General features: G+C 46.8%; 1 pseudogene; it reads left to right on the forward strand.

Annotated features, from left to right (window-relative positions):
- The first annotated feature begins 1,352 nt into the window (after nucleotides 1-1,352).
- LOC118668643 overlaps nucleotides 1,353-19,298 on the forward strand; it is a 170,087-nt pseudogene continuing 152,141 nt past the window's right edge.

The following is a 19,298-nucleotide window of genomic DNA, read 5'->3' on the forward strand; positions in this document are numbered from 1 at the left end:
GGAATTCTTCCTGTTTCGTTTACCTCGTGTACACCAGCCTCTTTTGCAGTGCCTGTCACAGAGTAGGTCCACAGTTTCATGGAGTGAATGGTGTCCAAGGAGAGCTCTGTACCTCCTGCGGGCAGCGGCAGGCCTGCCTGGGATCTGCCCTTGTCCTTCATAGAGTCTCCGCACTGAGGCCCCTCACAGACCTCCCTGCCCCTGAGGTTTCATTCCCTCTCAGACTGGCGACAACTCGGTAACAGGCCTGTGTTGGGCTGCAGAGTCCCACTTTGATAATAAAAGAGGAAAGGATTGAAAATGTTAAATGATAAACAAAGTAAGGTGGTGTGTGTGTGTGTGTGTGTGTGTGTGTGTGTGTGTGAATAGGAAGACAGAGGGGAGACCTGCCATAGATTGTTGAAGCAGGAAGCTCCGAGAAGGGCAAGTTGACCTTGGAGTGCAACTGGGGCAGGATGAGGCAGAATGTTATGTCAATCGGAGTGAAGATTGTAAGGCAAACCAAGGACAGTGCATAGCAGGTGGTATGGGATGCATGTCTAGTTACGTGGAGATCTTGTCACAGGAAAATTCTGATTCCAGCTGAGGTCTGCAGGTCTGCATTCCTCGGAAGTTCTCAGGGGATACCGCAGAAATGCTTCCTGGGTTCAAAACACACACAGCGACCGCTAATTGCGCGGTCCTCAGTCAGTCATGGCCCCTCTCTGCCCTCGGCTTTGTTGTCTACAAGACGGAGGTCAGATGAGGTCTGCTCTTTGAAGTGAATACGATTTAATGCCACTGATTAGCAGTACTTCACTCGGGGAGAGGAGAAGAAGGAAGGAGCGTTTGGCATGAGGTGCAAGTCTAAAAAGTCGTAGCTGTATTTCTGTAATTGCTGGAAGGCGAAATATTCAGGTGCAGATGAGTGCGGGCTTCCTCCTCTCCATGCAAGCAAAGGACATAAAAGCCAGAGTAGTGGCGCAGGTGCCACGCTCAAGGGCGGCTAAGGAAGCCTGTTTGCCAACGGCTTTGGGTGCTCAGAGGAGACACGATGCGTGGGGATTTCTTTCCATTGCGAGTCAATTCCTCTCCCTCCTGCGGGACTCCCGCGGCTGTTTCAGTAGGAACAGCGGCACCTGCCGAGTGGCGGACGCGGAGAGGCGCTCGGGAGAGGCGCCGGAGCGCAGGGTGGGTGCGCAGCCACACGGCAGGGGATTGGGGTGGGGACGCGGGGTGGGGGTGGGGGGCGGGGAGGAGGGCCGGCCACGGGGACCCCCGACCGGGCGGGGGCAGGGCCCGTGGGTCCAGCCAATCAGCGCGGCCCGCGGCCGGCCCAGCCCCTCCTCGCCGCTCCCTCTGCACTGCTCGCCGCGCGCTGCCCTGGACGGGGCGCCCGGCCGCGCGGTTGCCTGCGGGCTCCGGGCGGATCGCTGCCGCCGCCTCGGGAGACGCGCGTTGGCTTTGACTCGGCAGTTTCGGACGTGTCTTCCCGGAGACGCGGGAACTTTCCGTCCAGCGAGCCCGGAGCGAGGGGCGGCCGCGGGGAGGCGGCGGCGGCGCGGAGGTCAGTGCCTCGGCCGAGAGCGCGGACTTGGCTGCCGGGTCTGGCCGAGGAAGGGGTCGGGCCGGGGGGAGGAGCGTCGAGAGGAGGGGCTGGGGGCTCGGACCCCGCGCTCCACGCTGTTCCTTAGGCAGCAGCTGCCGTTAGGAGCGGTACCGCTTCGGCTCGGCTCCGGGCAGCCCCGCATCCCGATGCGTGGAGCGCGGGGAGCTGCGCCGTAGTCGGCGCGCACCCCGAACTTGGAAGCGGTGCCCCGAAACGAGGAGGTGTGGCTGGGGACGGGCGGTGCTGCTCCAACCCCGGGGGTCCCGCGGCCATTGGGCGACCCCGGGGCGCTCCGCGGGGGCGGGGGCGGGGGCGGCCGCCGCGGGGCTGGTGGGAGAGGGAGGGCAAACTCGCCGTGAGCTCCTGCTCGGGAGAAGCCGCCTTGGGCTGCTCCCCGCGGGGCGCCACCCTTGGGTCCCTTAAGAACCGGCGGGGTTAGCAGGTCAGCCTCGCCGGGCCGGCCGCCGGCTCGCGCTGGAGGGCTCCGCGGGCGCCGCTCCCGCGGGGAGAGCTGGAGCGCGTCTGGAAGTTCTCTTTCCGATTTGCCCGCCAATCCGGCGTGTCTGTGTTTCTTTCCCTCTTTTTCATACCTATTTGCCTCATTTGTCCTGCCAGTCCGATTCTTACCCTAGCCATGCGCTCACCCCCGGGGAAGATGGGAAGTGGAAAGTCTGATATCCCGCCCCTAGCGAGGCAGCCCAAGCCAGACCCTGCTGGGCTGTTCTCTTGAATCAGCATCATTTATCGTTTTGGGGCACACGGACCCCTCTGAGAGCCCTCTCCGAGCTATGAATCAACTCCCCCAGCGAGATGTGTAGGCACGGGTTCATTGACTTGCTGAGACCTACTGTGTGCCTGCACATCCTCTACCAGGATGTGAGGGACCCCTCTCCCACCCGTGAAGCATCTGTATCCTTGAACTTTACAATGGCTGTCCCTCCAAGACGAGCGAGGTGAATGTGGTGTGACACGCACCCGGGAGCGTCGGGATGGGCATGCTCAAAGCCTCGGTCTGGTTCTTCCTCTAAATCCTGGGCCCAAGGACTGTCCACAGCTAACTGGTGACAAGCTGAGGGCAATTTGTCCATGTGTCTGAGCCCTGTTCAGGCAGGGACTGGAGTAGAAAAAAAAATCGCTGAAATAATTTAGGAACAGCCATTTCACAATGCAATACATCAGTATTTCCACTGAGTCATTGGAGAACAGATGCATGTATGACTAGAAGAATCTTCCACAGCTTGTGTGGGTTTTACAGGGAGAAGCATTTCTGCTAAGTTTGGGGTCATAAGTCAGTGCGCAAGCCCAGCATTCCCTTTGGATTGGCCATGCAGCCCCTAAGGAGGCAGCAGGAGAGCAGCCTCAGAGTCCTCATGACTAAGGATGACTGTCCTCCCAAACTGGCGGCGTGAGCTGGCATTGCGCATTTGTGCGAAAAGGGCTCCTCGTTTGTGTGGACATTTCTTGGTATTTTCATAGTTGAAAGCTGCGTTTGGTTTCCTTTCTCAGGTCTGTCTCATTGTTCTGCGCTGCCTGACTTCACTGTCTAGATCTAGACTATCCTCATTACCCTTTGACACTTTAAAATTTATTGAGTTTTTAAGTCAGGATTCGGCTTGTCTAGTTTTGCTCATTAAAGAGAAGAAAGTTACCCAGTAACTGCTTTTTTTTTTTTTTAGTGGCCTCTTTCTTTCTTTCTTTCTTTCTTTCTTTCTTTCTTTCTTTCTTTCTTTCTTTCTTTCTTGCTTTCTCTTCTCCCTCAACATACAAAAACTTACAAATAGTTCTTTTTTTATTATTAAATATATTTTATTGATTTTTTACAGAGAGGAAGGGAGAGAGATAGAGAGTTAGAAACATCAATGAGACAGAAACATCGATCAGCTGCCTCCTGCACATCTCCCACTGGGGATATGCCCGCAACCCAGGTACATGCCCTTGACCGGAATCGAACCTGGGACCCTTCAGTCCGCAGGCCGACGCTCTATCCACTGAGCCAAACCGGTTTCGGCACAAATAGTTCTTGATTATTGAATATTTTTCATGAGAAGTAACCTCTCCATATCTATAATAATAAAAGCGTAATATGCTAATTAGACTGGACATCCTTCCGGACAACCTTCCAGATGAAGCCAGGGCTACTAGGGAAGCCTGGGTCCCGGAGGGCAGCCCAGGTCCCAGGTGCCAGAGGGAAGCTGGTACCGGCAGCTGGGGGAAGGAAGGTCTACTCTTGCACGAATTTCGTGCATCGGGCCTCTAGTTTCTAATACTAGAATGTTCTAGGTCACTTGAATTTCAGTACTCATTTATTTGGTCTTTTTAGATATGTGTATTGTTTGATGACCTAGTTATATTTTGACACACACACACACACACACACACACACACACATACACACATGATGCTTTGCTTTATCTCATTACTACCTTTCCACAGCTCACTCCTTGATACACTTAACATACTTTGTTATGTAAACGATGAGTGGAGGCCTGATATTAACACTACATTCACTGGGGATTTCCCAGGCCATGACATCATCACCAGCCAATCCTCTATCTGATTTGAAGTGCATCGACAAAAGTCACATATTGTATTGAGCAGGGTTTCTGCATTGCTTGTGATGAGTGAAAACAGGAGGGAAAGGTCTTTTTGGCTCTTCTAAACCCTAAATTAGCTGAACAGTTGGAGAGTTTTGGGGGTTTCTATGCTAAGAAGCTTTGCCTAATAATAAAATTCTCAGATTGCAGTTTTTTAAACACATTTCCCCTCTCATGGCTTCTTCCTCGTTGGGAGTTTTCACCCTGCATTCTGGCTCCATTTGTTTATGTACATGAGGAGCTATCATAGTGCATAGACTAGCCTTTTGGCTTTTTTGTCCTTAATGGATGGAACATTGAGGGGATGGACTAGTTTGTGTACATTGTGGGTGCCGTCAGGTGTTGGATATAAAGCTGCTGGGATTAGCAAAATGACTTCAGCTCCTGAAGCCAGTCAAACCGACCAGGCAGTGCTTTGTCCTGCGCTGAGAGATTCAGGAGTGCGAGTGGAGGTCAGGCAACAGGAAAAAGGTGTCCACAAGGGGTTGGTGAAGTGATCATATTAACCACTTTATAGTTACTTGTTTTTAAACTGCTATGAAAAAGCTCAAGCTGGGCCTAGGCCCTAGGTGGCCGGTGGGCTCGGCTGGCCCCTCAGAGCTGTGCTTTGTAGTGATACCCACGCAGCTGGTGATCCCAGCAACCAGCTCTCACAGGTAAGTGACTTTGGCGCCATCTATTTGGTATTTGTGTGGGGAAAATAAAGGTACCTTTCTGTTTTACAGTTGCCATACAAATTAAATCTATTTTCCTTCCTAAAGTGAGTTAAAATGGCTCTTTTGTGTTTCTTTTAAAATTAAATAAAATAAAAAATAAAAAAATTATTTATTGATCCTAGAGTGAGAGAGTGCGTGTGCATGCAGAGAGAGAGAGAGAGAGAGAGACATTGACTTGTTGTTTCACTTATTTAGGCATTCATTGATTGCTTCTTGTATATGCCATGACTGGGGATCGAACCTACAACCTTGGCATATCAGGACAATGCTCTAACAACTGAGCTACCCGGCCAGGGATTCTTTTGTGTGTGTGTTTTTAAACATGAATTTAATTGCATAATCTGGTTTAAAGAAAGACTCAAAGACTTGCAGAATTTTAAATCTGGGAAGGCCCTTGGAGTTCTAGGAGATGCAGGGTAGGAGGTGAGACTTGGATCACTTTGGTTTTAAATGAGCTGGGCTTCGAAACCTGGGGTCCTGGGTCCTAGCTGAGCGCCCTTTCCAGTAGAGACCTGTGGAGAAAGACTTGTGATAGGCAGGACCTCTTTCAGCCATCTCTGCAGAGGGCGACAGCCTCCTCGTCTTTCACTCTCAAGGTTCAGGGGAACCAGCTGAGGATTTGAGGATTGTACGCAGCCGCAGTTCGCTTGAGTCACCTCCTAGTCGCTGTCTCCTTTGCAGTCACAAAGGAGACATTTAAAGGGGAGGCGGCTCTGGAGGAGGATTGGGTGGAATGAGTCAGTTTGGACCTTTTGAACGCGTGGAAAGACACAGATGTTAAAATAATGTGGAGGCAGTTTTAGGCAGTGATTTAATTTACTTGTGAAAAGAGAACTCAGAATATTAACTTAGTGTGTGATAGTCTCCTTTTTAACATTTGTGCTTTTTAGTTGCTGTTAACCCAAACCAGTGATTGGGAATAAAAGCCTACTTACTGCCTGGTTGTAATAGGAATGGTGCCCTCCATTGTTCAGCACGGCGTGTGCGCCGGGTGTAGGGTGTTGATGTTAACGAAGCACCCTGGCCACTGGGTGCCGCTCCATGTGGATGAGATACTGATTTCCGGTCATGAATCTGAAAGCACATTGGATCCTTTTAAGTCACTTGTTTTTAAAATTCAAACGATGCCAAATTCAAAATTATTTATGCTCATGCTAATTACATTTATCACGAGCATAAATAATTTTAATTCAGAAGTATGCTAGTGTCAGATGTTAGGGAGTTCTTGTTAATAAAGTGGCAAATAAAAAGATATTGTATTTAGGAAGGTAGTAAATATGTGGCTAATTTGTCTCCTTTTATGAGAGTGTTTGTAATCTTGTTAGTGCAGAAGAATAAAGTACCCCATTTAGAAGCTACGAAGATACCCTTGTATTTCTTATAAAGAGGAAACAGTAAAATAAAAAGATGGCATTGCCTACAAAATGATCTGTGTTGGCTGTTAGTGCTGTAAGTTCATTCCAGACTAGATGGCAGTTGCACATTCTGCGGCATCTGAACTGTCTTAACTAAAACTGGAACTGTCAGAAGCGGGAGTTGTTATTAGTACTAGTTTTTCAGTGATCACTGTGACTGCTTGAATTCTCTTAGCTTCACATCTCTGCCATATGTCCGAAAGTTCTCTCTGAAAACTCACGGTTTTATTTCTTTATTCTCATTTTCATACCATTCTTTGCTTAGTCAATCAGGAAAATGTTGGTGAGTCCTTGGTATACCATAGTAGGTACCTTTGGGTCTAAAACTCGAGACTTAGAGACAGCTGTAAAATGACCCGAGGGTCTCCATCGGGGCTTCTCAGCGGGGCAGTGGGCCCCCTGAGGGTGCCCCGTGGTGTGGGGAGGCCCTGGGTGGCTCTGTAGTGGGCAGAAGCCAGAGATGCTGCTAAACATCCTACAGGGCACGGCCCAGCCCCCGCAGCAAAGACTGTTCTACCCAGTGTCCCGAGTGCGGTGGCTGAGGCGCTGCCCCGGGCAGTGTGTTAGGCGCCCAGCCAAGTGGCTTCTCCAGGGTCTGCAGCCCTTGTTTCTGGCAGGGAACTGGCCTCCGATGCGTAAGCCAAGGCCCTCTAACGCTCTAGGCTTCCGTGTGCAGCCAGGGCCAGGGCCAGGCCCCTCGGTGGCCAGGTGAGCCCCGTGGTCACGCAGGCGGCCTGCGCAGCGGGGACCTTTTTCCGTGCATTTCTGTGCGGCTCCGGTCTGCTCTGAGCCATTCTCCAAAGGGTGAGTAACTAGTAGAAAGGGCTGTATGCCATTCTTTTCCATGGCTGTGTGTTATTCTAGTTAAAAATTTGTCTTAATATTAGTCATAAAACATCCAAAGTGGGAAGGAATGTGAGTCCTTTTAACGCAGTGGTTCTCAACCTTCTGGCCCTTTAAATACAGTTCCTCATGTTGTGACCCAACCATAAAACTATTTTCGTTGCTACTTCATAACTGTCATGTTGCTACTGTTATGAATCGTAATGTAAATATCCGATATGCAGGATGGTCTTAGGCGACCCCTGTGAAAGGGTCGTTCGACCGCCAAAGGGGTCGCGACCCACAGGTTGAGAACCGCTGTTTTAACGCATTCCTCTGTGCCAGGACAGCCAGTGTCCAGCGTCAGCGCTGGGCGGGTCCTCACCCCTCCCTTTTGCACTGCCTGCAGTTTAAACTTCCAAGTAGCTTGAAAGCCACAGATAGTTTATGCAGTGGGCGCTGCGTTAGGGCCACCCCTAGGAGATGAGACTGGGGTGCATTCCCGCATGTCTTAGTGGGCAACACACCACTGCGGTCTCTATGGTTAAGTCATCTGTCATGTGAACATCTGTCACCTCTTCTCTGCTTCCGAACTGATTATGCAGCCGGCTTCGCGCGCGAGACACACAGCTTTCTTCCTCTATAGTTTTGGATTAATTCCTTCTCAGCACATGCACACGCACAGACAGACACAAACCAAAAGAGCCATAAAATTGGCCAGCATGGCCCAGTTCTCCCTGCATCAAACTGAAATTTTGTTCGCATTCTGTCCTGCCCTCTGTGTTCCGTCTGCTAGGAGCATGGCTCTCCATCAAAGCTGTGCGTGGCTGCGCCATCTGTCCCTTGGTACCAATGTTGTTCTCCATGTGCTGAACTTCCACCCACCTCAGATCTAGGTGCTGATTGGCAGCTGAGGTTTGGGAAACTAGCTGGTTAATACCCCCAGTGAAGCCACGTAGTACCAACAGGGGAGGGTAGGGGAGAAGCATGGGTGGGCATGGAGACACTGAAATGGAATTGGAACTTAGATAGCAAATGTCTATCTCACTAGAGTTTTCTGCGGGTATTTGCTGTTTTTACATTAGGGAATATTTGTTAGTATTTGCTTTATTGACCTTGCCAAATATTATAGTAGCACCAATAGCTATCATCTGTTGACTAAGGTTATTGTTGGGTCCTGCACCAATAAACATCTTTAGGAAACTGTGGTGAAATATAAGCGGCATAAAAATGTGTCTACTTAACCACTGCCAAGTGCACAGCTCAGCGGCTGGAAGCACCTGCACGCTGAGTGTGACCGTCATCGCCTTCCAGCCTCAGGACTCATTCATCTTGCAAAACCAAAATTCTGTTCCCATTAAACAATTCCCCATTCCCCCTCACGCCAGCCCTGCAGCCACCATTCTGCTCTCTGTCTCTGCCGGTTGAACTGCTCTAGGCCCCTCATGTAAGCGAAATCACACAATAGTTGTCCTTTTGCTTCTGGCGTATTTCCCTGAGCGTGTCTTCAGGATTCATCCATGCTGTAGTGTCTGTCAGAATTTCCTTCCTTTTTAAGGCTGGATCACATTCCAGTGTGTCTATTTATCACACTTCGTTTATCCATTCACCCATCCATGGCTACAGGGGCTGCTGCTACTTTTTGGCGATTGTGAATAATGCGGCTGTGCACACAGGTGAACACATATCTGTTTGAGTCTCTGTTTTCAGTTCTCTTGGGAATATTCTCACAAGTGGAATTTCTGTGAGAATTACATATGGTAATTCTATTATTACTTTTCTGAGGAACCACCATACTGCTTCCTATGGTGGCTGTATTATTTTACGTATTTTTATGTACTGTCTAATTTACCCTCCCACCCCCGGCCCTACAGGGTGGACACAGCCACCTCTCCTGTGTGTGAGGAGGGTCAGGCACCAGGATGGAGACACACAGGTAGCTGTGGCAGAGCCATGATTTGAACCCGGGCAGCATGGTCCAGAGCCAAAGCTTGTACTAGATCATTCATTCTTTCAGTTCAAGAAATACTGGCCCAGAACTGCTCGTGCATTTGGCTCAGGTATGGGGGCGGGGAATAAGAGATAAATAACAAACATGTTTATCCCAAGGAGAAGCTCTACAAGTCCTCGTCTTGCCACACTGCGGAATTTGGTCAAGACTTGGACTTCCCATGAGTCAAACGCTCATTGTGAAATTTGTATTTTATCAAAATAAATGTACATTGTGGTTGTTTTGGCTGCTGATATCAGTTCTGTCTCTAATCTTCTGCTGTTAATAGCCATGCAACCCATGGTTTTTAAAGTGCCATGCCAATTTCTGCTTCTCTTTGGAGTTGGGGGGTTGAGACATTTCAAAGAAATAATGAAGCTCAAGATTAGCCTTAGGTGAGATCTGAGTGAGGATTGCGTTTCTACATCACAGAGACCGGGGGCATCTTTCCCACTAAATACGTAGAGCAGTGGAGTTACTGCAGAGGGTGACACGTTTAGTCACTTTATAGCATGAACAGCGGATCGATTTGGTGGTGCCTGAGCCCCTCGCGAGTGCCCTGTGTTTACTCACTGCTGTGATCACACAGTGGAGGAGGCTCTGCTGGATGCGAAGCGCAAAAGCAAGATGTGAAGACATTTAAATACACTTGAAATTAACGTCCGCACAAATAGGTATCGGATGGGTGTTCTAATTTGATTCTGAAGGCCCGGCAGTAAGCCTGCAATCTGCCTGTCAGATGTGTGCAGCTCATTGGCAAGGCTTCTGTGTTATTTAGAGGAAAATGGCCAATGTTTGGAACACATCAGCCCATATTCCTCCTGGGTGAGTAGGGGGAGCAGGGAATATATATAGGTCAGCTCACCATTGGTACCGGCCTAGCATGTGGGTCACCCTTTTACGTTGGTGTTTGTTTTTTTTTGGTTTTTAATTTTTTTCTATTCTTGCCCCCCTTCCCCCCCCCATGGTGTTCGTGATAGCAGGAACAAGTTGGCTTGTCTTGATCTATAAATGAACAAAGCACACTAATCATCCTACAAACGTATTAATCAGGAAGGAAAATATTCCTCAAGTCTGAAAGTTAAGGTCACCCTGAGAAAAAGGCCTGGCATGATTCCTGGAAAACTGCTTCTGCAAGACATTTTTATTCTGAATTTACTCTTCGCGTTTACAAAGGACTCAGGATCCCAAGTGCAAACTCAGATTCCGGTTTGATGTGCAAATATGTCTGACCCGTAATGTAACTAGACGTGAACTTACAAGCAGTTGACTCCATCTATGTTTGAATTTCACAGTCCTCATTTAATTAGAAGTAACAAGGGGAGATGGATACAGGATTTATACCGATTGCAATTTTTTCTTCTTCTTCATATTCTGGATCATTAAAATCTATTTCATATTGTCAGTCTTGTTTGGCATGCTTGTTCCCCAATTCCAGTGTCATTGCGATTCTTAATGTTGTCACTTGGACCAGCGCATAAGAATCACCTGGGGCCTCCCTCAGAGCTCCTGGCTCAGTAAGTCAGGGATGGAGCCTGAGGATTACAACAAGTTCCCACACTATGCCCAGGCTGCCAAGCCTGGAACAGACTTTGCATAACTGTAGTTCATTGTTCATAGAGAAACATTTTTAATATGGAGATTTTTGTAAAACAACATTGTGGAGAGCGGCTACAGTGTTTGGACAGGTTCAAGCCTCAGACTAATGAGAGGGCACAGTCCTCTCATGGCCACGTGCAAGTCCCAGCTTGGAGGGCAGATATGGGGGGAGGGGGGGCGTTCTCTCTTCCCACGACCAGCACAGAAAGAGAACGCAGGGGTTGATGAATCTTGATTAGAATGTGATGAGGATTAAGGGAAAATGAATAAAACAAGACTGAGACAGAAATAGAGGGAAAGCTGGGCCTGGGTGTGGCGTCTGCCCTCTGATGGATGGACAGACAGACGCGCAGCACCGGAAGTAAATTTAATATATATTCGAGGTAACAGGAAGTTACATCACATGTAGGTGGGCCTTGAGTTAATAGGATCCATCCATCTTAGCACCTGGGCAGGAAAGTCAGACTGAGTGGTGTCCTAGCCTCTTGACTAGGACCATCCCCCGGGCGTGGCTCTGCCTGCGCCCTGAGTTCAGTTGACAATATCTATAAAACACCCGAATGTGCTCGCCAGCAGCCCTCCACAGGCTGAGCCCTCCCAGCACAATCATAGCCAACAGCTATAGTTGTGAGCTTGAACCTATGGTCTGAACACGTGGCCCCACATGCCTGAGTGATTGATAGAGTTCAGGTGCATGTAATTGAGTAGGATCGAAAACCAGGAGAATGTTGTAAACATCTTAACCACGCCCTTACTTTGCCTCGTGGAGGCTGGCTATAAAATAAAGACATGGCTTGTAGTCCATGGCGCTGTCTCTCCATGAGAGAGGGCAGCGTCCCCCTCAGACCCAGCTTTATTCTCTTGTCTGTCTTTTCTAAATTTTTCACCGCCCCTTCTCAGGGTCACCCTTGGCCGTGCTGGCGCGGCACACAATATAGTAGCATGTGAGTTTCTCATTTTCTAATATACTGAATGCTTGTCTAAATACTATGATTTTGAAGATAAATTTAAATGACTCAGCCAAAAATACAAATTAGATATTGGTTTCTTCAGTGTTATGTATGAGAAACTGATTTTGAAAATGTCCCTAAGTCTCTGTTAGCGCATAGGGCACATTTTCTGTAGTTGAGGACATTTAAAATAAGAATCATACAGCTGATTAATTGGACATTGAGGCAGTTTTGCTGCACATAGTACATAGCCAGCATTGCCTTCTTCAGTCGTCCAGCTAATGTCTGTATTGACTAGGAAAAATCGTGGCTTCTGTTTCCATATACTTTTGAGTCTGAAGTAAATTTTAATCTGATCAGCAGGTGACACAGGAATTTTGTTTTTGTTCCTGTAGAGTTAAGACTCAGAAGATGTTAAAAGCTGATGTGGATTTAAGATTTCATCCATTCTGGGAAGAACTGAAGATTTAGTCAGGACCAGAAGATGGAGTTGTAGATAGAATTACAGGACTTGAGGGGGTATGGTACATTTTTGCACAGATGCCTGGCTTGTTGCATTCTCCTGATGGATGAACGGATACATTATCTTCTGTGTTTGCTTAAATGAAAAGCTTTCCGTGGATATTAGTTTGTCTTGCACTATTAAAACACGTGAAGTTTGCCAACCAAAATCTCTTCGGAATAAAAGCAAATATAAAGAGTTTGATTTAAAAAAAATTTTACTCATTTTTAAAAACTGAGGTTTGCAAGATTTTTTAGAGATAGAATGACTAATAGAAATGTGTGGGTGTTGGCAGGAAGGTGGGAATTGCCAATTACCAAGAGCAATCGATGGTCAGTCATGGACCTCTGCAGTCTCCAGAGCTGAGTGTTAATTACACGGCTGGTTTGCGGGGCATGTTGTGCAGGACTAGGTTTGCACTAACGTTGTCTTGGGACCTATCTGTCCCTGTTGTCCCTTCAGCAGGTTCTCACTTTGGTCATCTCAGCCCAACTGTCAGGATGCTGCAGATCTCCTCCCCGCGGACTGCCATTGGCCCTTTGTCCCCCCAGCACTCAACTCCAGACACTTAGAAGATGAGGCTTCCATGTTGAGAGTCAGACTAGGGCAGGACAGGGGAGAGCTTACAGGGAGGACTGAACAGAGAAGCATCCAAACAGCAATACTGCTCTAATTTTATTTATTATGTATGTATGTATGTATGTATTTTTAATCCTCAACAAGGGATATTTTTTTCCATTGATTTTTAGGGAGAGTGGAAAGGAACCTGTAACTGAGGCATGTGCCCTTGTGCTCTTGACCAGAATTGAACCCATGACCCTTTGGTTCAAGGGATTGCTGGGATGGGGAATGCTCTAACAACTGAGCCACACTGGCCAGGGCTGCCCTAATATTTTTTTTTTTAAAGAACAAATATTGACTTAAGAAAATTCCCATGGTATTTGACTTAGAGCAGAGCCTGGTGTGTATGGACGGTGTTCTCTGCCAGCTGGGAATGTTAGGTCAGTGTTGTTATAGCCGCTTGCATTGTATCATACGGTTGATGGCGCCACCAGTCACAGTACAGGATCACAGCAGCTTTGTGGAAGCCCCACTGGTAATATGCAAGTTGTAAAAATAATAGTAAATTCAGAGTTATAAAAAGTAAAGATCCCCTTAATTATCCTTCCAACCCATATATATATTTATTGTTGACAATATTACAGATGTCCTCTATTCCTCCCACTTCCAACTCATTTCTAACCCGCCCTCCCCAGACATTATTAAGAGTTTGGCTAATATCATCCCAATACATATTTAATTTCTTTATCCTTTATTATGTACCTTTGATGAGTTTTTTTTTTTTAAAAATCTTTATTGTATTACAGATGTCCCCTTATTTCCCCCCATTGCTCCCCTCCACCTGGTTCCCACCCCATCCCAGACCTTTACCACCCTATTGTCTGTGTCCATAGGTAATACATATAAGAGCTTGGGTTAATCTCTTTTAGTGTCCCCCCCCATACCCCTTCCCTCTGAGATTCATCAGTCTGTTCCATGTTTCCATGCCTCTGGTTCTATTTTATTCATCAGTTTATTTTGTTCATTAGATTCCTTGTTCATTTATTTTGATTTTTAGATTCAATTGTTGATAGATATTGTATTCATTTTCATTTTATTATTCATGTTTTAAATCTCTTTTCTTCCTCCTCCTCCTCTTCCTCTTCCTCCTCTTCTTAAAGAATATTAATGAATACTCTTAAAGAATAATCTTCTTAAAGAATACCCTTTTCTTGTCTGTGAAGCTCTTTGTCTGAACTTCATATCTAAATGATAGCATTGCTGGGTAAAGTATTCTTGGTTGTAGGTCCTTGCTATTCATCACTTTGAATATTACTTGCCACTCCCTTCTGGCCTACAAAGTTTCTTTTGAGAAATCAGCTGACAATTGTGCCGGGAGCCGGTCCATCCTTGCTGTTTCAAGGGACCTGGCATATATGGCATACTGTTCTTAATATGTTTGCTCACCTTCTTGGCACTATGTGTTTTAACCAAGGTCACCTCTCTGAGAAAGATTGTTTCCCCAGGTAGGGATTTTCCCCTGAAGTTAGGGAGGGAATAAAACCCCTTAACTAAGTGCCAGGCGGGTAATTAATCACTTTAACTACGAACAATCATGCTTAAGCTACATAATCTTTACTCCCTGGAATGGAGATAAGAAACACCCTAACCTTTGGAATAGAGATTGATAGGATTGGAATCAACTGGTATAAATACAGATGTAACAAGACAACAGGACACAGAACCTAGACACAGAACCTACACAGAACCTAGAGACAGAAGAACTTCGCTGGAGAGAACATGGCAAAAGATCCTGGACAGAAACTGGCAACAGAACCTAGAGACAGAACCTAGCGAGAGAACCTGGCTGAAGATCCTAGAAACAGAACCTGGCTACAGAACCTGGATAGAACATGGCAAGAGAACCTGACTAGAACCTGGTGACTGAACCTGGCTGGAGAACCTAGTGAGGGAACATGGCTACAGAACCTGGCTGGAGAACCTGTCTGGAGAACCTAGCAAGAGAACATGGACACAGAACCTGGCTGGAGATCCTAACCAGAACTTGGCTAGAGATCCTGGCTAGGCTGCTGATCAACTGAACGCTGTCTCCGTGTCATTCCTTCTTCGCCAACTCTGTCCACACCTTTGGGGACCCCTGGACTTGCTGGGGTTGGACCCCAACACAATTGTATGGGTGCTCCCTTGTAGGTAACTATTTTTCCTCTGATGCTTTTAAGATTCTCTTAACCTTTGGCATTTTAATTATGATGTGCCGTTGTGTGGGCCTCTTTGAGTTCCTCTTTTCACCAGGTAGAGGAAGTTTTCTGTCATTATTTCTTCAGATAAGTTTTCAATATCTTGCTCTCTGTCTTCCCCTTCTGGCACCCCCATCATGCAAATGTTGCTATGCTTGTGGTTGTCCCAGAGGCTCCTTACACTATCTTCATATTTTTTTATTCTTTTTTCTTTTTGGTCTTCTGATTGGGTATCTTTTGCTTCCTCATATTCCAAATCATTGATTTGATACTCGGAATCCTCTACTTTATTGTTGAATCTCTGTAAATTATTCTTTATTTAAGTTAATGTATGCTTAATTTCTGACCGGTCCTTTTTCATGTTTTTGAAATTCTCACTAAAATTTTTGAAAGCCTCACTTTAAGTTCCTTGAAGCTCTCATTAAGATCCTTGAATGCCCTAACCAGTTTGGCTCAGTGGATAAAGCATCGGCCTGGGGACTGAAGGGTCCCAGGTTCGATTCTGGTCAAGGGCATGTACCTTGGTTGCGGTTGCGGGCACATCCCCAGTAGGGGGTGTGCAGGAGGCAGCTGATCGATGTTTCTCTCTCATTGATGTTTCTAACTCTCTATCCCTCTCCCTTCCTCGCTGTAAAAAAAAAAAAAAATCAATAAAATATATTTAAAAAAAAAAATCCTTGAGTAACCTTATAACCATTGTTTTGAACTTTGTATCCAGTAGTTTGCTTACTTCCATTTTCTGGAGATTTCTTCTATCCTTTCATTTGTGACATGTTTCTTTGTCTCCACATTTTGGCTGCTTCCATGTGTTTGTTTCTATGTATTAGGTAGAGCTGCTATGTCTCCTGGAATTGGTAGAGTGGCCTTGTGTAGTAGGTGTCCTGTAGGGCCCAGTGACTCAGCTCCCCCGTTCCCTCCCTGGTCACCTGAGCTGGGCATTCTAGTTGCACCCCGGTGTGGGCTGTGTGCACAGTCTTGTAGTTGAGCCTTGATTGCTATTGGTGTACCTCGGATGAATTCACCCCCAGGCCAATTGGTTGTGAGGACCAGCTGTGGCTACAGTGGAAGAGCTGCTGGGCAGGAGACACTTCTATGGAACAGGAATTGCTCCAGTGAGGCATTGGTGCTCACTGAGTCTTCTCCTTGAGTGTGTTGCTTGTGGATGTGTAGAGTTGTAATCTGGTATAGTCTGAAGCTGTCCACTGGGTGCACTGACTCTGGGGCCTCCTGGGAGGTACAGAGTCAGCCACTGCCTGGGGCCATCAGGCAGGAGTTTCAGAGAGATATGCAGATGTCTGCTACTTGTATTGGGCTTGGAAGTGCCCAGGTGAGGCCCCAATGTGAAGCAAGGCAGGCTGCTGCTAGTGCCATGTCTTGAGCCTTTTATTGATAAGTTTGGGGCATGCTGACACCAGTTGCTGCTTGTTTGAGAGATTTTAGGACTGTCTGAAGCCTGAGCCAGGACAGGCCATTCATGTGGAAAAGCTGCTGCAAACATCTTGGGTGGGGCTGAAAATTGGATGGGGCTGTATTTTTGGGGAATCGCCAGGCAGAGTGAACAGTGTGGGCTGTACCCATGGAAGCTCAGATATGGCTGCAAGTCAGCTCTTCAACGTTGGATGTCTCAGCATAGGAACAATGACCCCTGTGAGCACTCTCATCTGCGAGAATGCAGCAAGTTCTTGGGCCAATGCCAGACATTTCAGTTCCTCCCCATATGTCACTGCATTCCCCAAAGATGCCACCTGGTGCTGGAGCTCAGAGGAAGCAGGACCATGTAAGTTTGTGTACCAGCCCTTAAAAGGAACTGCCTGGGACTCCAGTAACCTCAGTGTCACTCAGCCACAATCCCCGCTGGTTTCTACAGCCTGAAGTTATAGGGACTTATTTTCTCAGCTCTTGAACCATGGGCTTGGGGTCTGGTGTGGGGATAGGACCCCTTGCTCATCACATGAGGTCTCCACAGCTGAGATATTCCTCCCGATTAAAAAAATGCCACACATGGGTGTTGGACCAGCTCATTCCATGCCTCCACCCCTCCTACCAGTCTTGATGTACTTTCCTCTTTACTTTTCTAGTTGTAGGACTTCCATTCAGCCAGATTTCAGGTGGTTCTGAATGATGATTGTTCTGTATTTTAGTTTTAATTTTGATGTGGTTGTGGGAGGTGACAAATATCAGCATTTACCTACTCCGCCATTTTTGTTCTCCTTCCACACATATTTAAAATATTTAATATACACATGTCTCAAAGAAATCCAACGGGGAAGAATGGATTGATGGTGTCTGCTGGACCTTCTCTAACCATTTGAAGGCGATTTGTCATTGCTCTCTGATCGACAGAAGTAGGAAGCACAGCTGGCACGAGGGTTCCTTTTTCTCCACATCCTCTCCAGCACTTGCTGTTTGTTGATTCTGACAGGTCTGAGGTGGTATCTCATTGTGGTTTCAATTTGCATCTCTCTGATGATTAGTGATGTTGAACATCTTTTCATATGTCAGAGGGTATGTTTTAGAGTATCATGCTGCTTTAGCAATGCATCCAGAAAATGGGGAGCTGCTGACAATCTCTTTCAACATTATGTTCTCTTGGAATCAAGACATACGAACTCCAGAACAGGTCCGGCCCTGAACATTGTAAACAAGCTTATGAGTCCCAACAGAACTTTCTGTGATGGGGGAAATATTCTAAAATGTGCGCTGTCCACTGTGGTAGCTACTGTTCCATCTGTGGTTGAGCAGTTGAAACTGTTAGTGATCAAGGAATTTTAACTTTTCTTTAATTTTAATTAATTAGCTTTAAATTTAAATAGCCATGTGTGCACAGTGGCTGCCATGTCCGACATTGTGGGTGGAAAGTATACACCATCATAGAGGCACAGCTGCTACCTAACTTCAGTCCCAAAGTGTTTCAGAAAGTGGCTCGTGGAAAGTTGGAAGTGTATGTGTTTTGTTCAGTAAAAGGCCCAAGAGTCTCTAACTGAAAATAGAGAAATAATCAAATGAGAACAAGACAGTGTCCTTACGATTGATCAGAGACTGTGCTCTGCCCTGGCCGGGCTGCCTGATGGGACTGCACAGGACCCAGGCCCGTCTTTGTAACGTGAATTGATGACTATGTAAATATAGCCATTAACCTGAAGCACCTCAGACAGCTCCTTGGGCGATGCGGTTTTCTTGCCCTTGAAAATGCTGGTTGATGGATGTCAAGATATTAAAAGATTTTTTCTTTTCCTCTAACTCATTGAAGAAATGTACCTTCCAAGTTACAGGCCAAAGGAGCCAGTGGAGTTGAGGGCCCCCGGGGTGTAAATACTGTGGCAGGGCTTTGGGCTCCCATTCTTGTACAGAGATATTTGGAAGGTTCACTCTCCATTAGGAGAAACAGGATCCTGTGTATTTGGAGGTGCATCTTATTTTAAAGAACACACAAATGGAGTTGTAATTTGAAAGCACCGATTAAAGGGGCCTTGGGGAAAACCTGCTTTTAAAGCAAATGGTGTTCTATAATTCTGGAATTTTGTTTGTATTTTAAAATGGTGTACCTTGCCATTAAAATAACACCTTTTCTTTCTTTTTTCAAAATGCAGTTTTAGAAGTGGTTTGAGCAGTGATGTGGAGGCAGGCTAAAGACATACGATTTCTGTGTTGAAAATGCGTTGGGTAGTAGGAGAAGCAGAAGTGGTATTAGAGGAGGGTTTCTGGTACGGGATTTTCTTCCCGATGTCCTCTGAGTCTCTCCCCTGTTACTCCCACAATCACACTGGCCATCTCTGGTTCCATAGAGCCCTCAAAACCCCTTCCTTCATCAGTGGCTGTGTACTTGATGCTTCATTCCTTGGAGCATGAGTCCTCTGTTTATTTGGTTTTTCTTTTTTCTTTTGGTTGCCTCTCCTCATCCTAAAGTCTCAAATGTTACCTTGAGTGTATATATCCCTCATCTACTCAGGGCCACAGTGATCTGGCCTCCTATGAAGCAGCAGTGGGAGTTTCCCATTGCTGACAACGTGGAAATGCTTTGAAAACTGCAGCTCAGTGTATATGTGCGTGTTGCAACCATTCCTGAGGTTCTGCCAACATGTAGTGATCTTCCATGAGGCTGGGCATTGGTGTGAAAACACAGAGGTGGGAATTTGGATTTTGAGCTTCTGCCTTATCATATGATCCTAGGGGAAATGCCATCATTTCTCTGAGCTTTCACTCTCCCTTATTGACACACAGGGATGGAAGGCTCTGATTCTGCTCTGGGGTTTGGATGAGATAGAAACACCCATCCTATCTAATAAAGATGGAATATGCAAATTGACCATCTCACTGTCACAAA

Source organism: Myotis myotis, unplaced genomic scaffold, assembly GCF_014108235.1.
Source record: "Myotis myotis isolate mMyoMyo1 unplaced genomic scaffold, mMyoMyo1.p scaffold_m19_p_13, whole genome shotgun sequence".
In the NCBI taxonomy this organism is placed as follows: Eukaryota; Metazoa; Chordata; class Mammalia; order Chiroptera; family Vespertilionidae; genus Myotis; species Myotis myotis.